Genomic DNA, 999 nt, shown 5'->3' with positions numbered 1-999 from the left:
ATGTGACTCGCAAGGATATGTCACCAAAGACACCGAAGCTTCCATTCCTTTCTCTGTCTCTGTCAGATGACTCACGCTGAGACAAGCCAGCGGCCGTGTCACGTGAAAACACAAGCAGCCCTATGGAGAGTCCACGGGGCGAGGGACCGAGGCCTCTGGCCGACAACCAGCTCACCGGAGTGTGCCATCTGGACAGCAGATGCTCCAGCCGCAGTCCAGCCTTCAGATGACTGCGGCCCCAGGTGACATCTGGACTGCAACCTCATGAGAGACCCTGAGCTGGAATCACCCAGCTAAACTATCCATAGATTCTTGCCCCTCGTTATTATGTGAGATAATATTTGTTTGTTGTTTTATTTTTTAAATCAATCAATCAATTAATTAATTAATTTTAATGCCTGCACCACCTGGTCTTCCTAGGTGGTCTCCCATCCAAGTACGAACCAGGCCCGACTCTGCTTAGCTTCTGAGATCAGACGGGATCGGGTGTGTTCAGGGTGGCGTGGCTGTAGACTTGTTTGTTGTTTTAAGCTACTACGTTTCGGGATAATATTTTTTTTACACGGCGATACATAACTCATATAGGTGGTCTAGAGAAAAGAGATAATGTTTCTAGGAATTTAGAATTAAAGTTAATGGGTTTCTTGGCCGTGAGACTTATCAAAAGCCTTTAATGAACTACTGTGCTTTCTGAATATCCAGGCGAGAGACATAATATTCAGGTTTTCCAAAATTTCTTTGACAGCAGACCCTCTGGGCTCTATGCACCCCCTGCCATCCCTTCCGCCTCCCCGCCCCCAGCCCTTTTACTTGTTTTAGAGCGCTTAAGGCACTAGCTTGTAGGAAACACGGTTGAGGAGATGCTGCCTGGGATGGCTGGAGGAGGGGGAGGGGTATTACTTCATCTCTTCGGGCCTCAGTTTCCCTATCTGCCAAAAATAAAAAAAAAGAGTTGGATTTAATAACATCAGAGCTCTGTATCTGCTCTAACATTTCGAC

At 46.9% G+C, this 999-nt stretch overlaps 1 pseudogene; it reads right to left on the bottom strand.

Moving 5' to 3' along the window:
- Window positions 1-395: 395 nt before the first annotated feature.
- On the bottom strand, window positions 396-514 carry LOC111741070 (annotated as a pseudogene).
- Window positions 515-999: the final 485 nt, after the last annotated feature.

This window comes from Pteropus vampyrus, unplaced genomic scaffold (assembly GCF_000151845.1).
Source record: "Pteropus vampyrus isolate Shadow unplaced genomic scaffold, Pvam_2.0 Scaffold72, whole genome shotgun sequence".
NCBI lineage: Eukaryota > Metazoa > Chordata > Mammalia > Chiroptera > Pteropodidae > Pteropus > Pteropus vampyrus.
The sequence above is the reverse complement of the archived record's forward strand: the minus strand, read 5'-3'. Positions and strand labels throughout refer to the sequence as shown.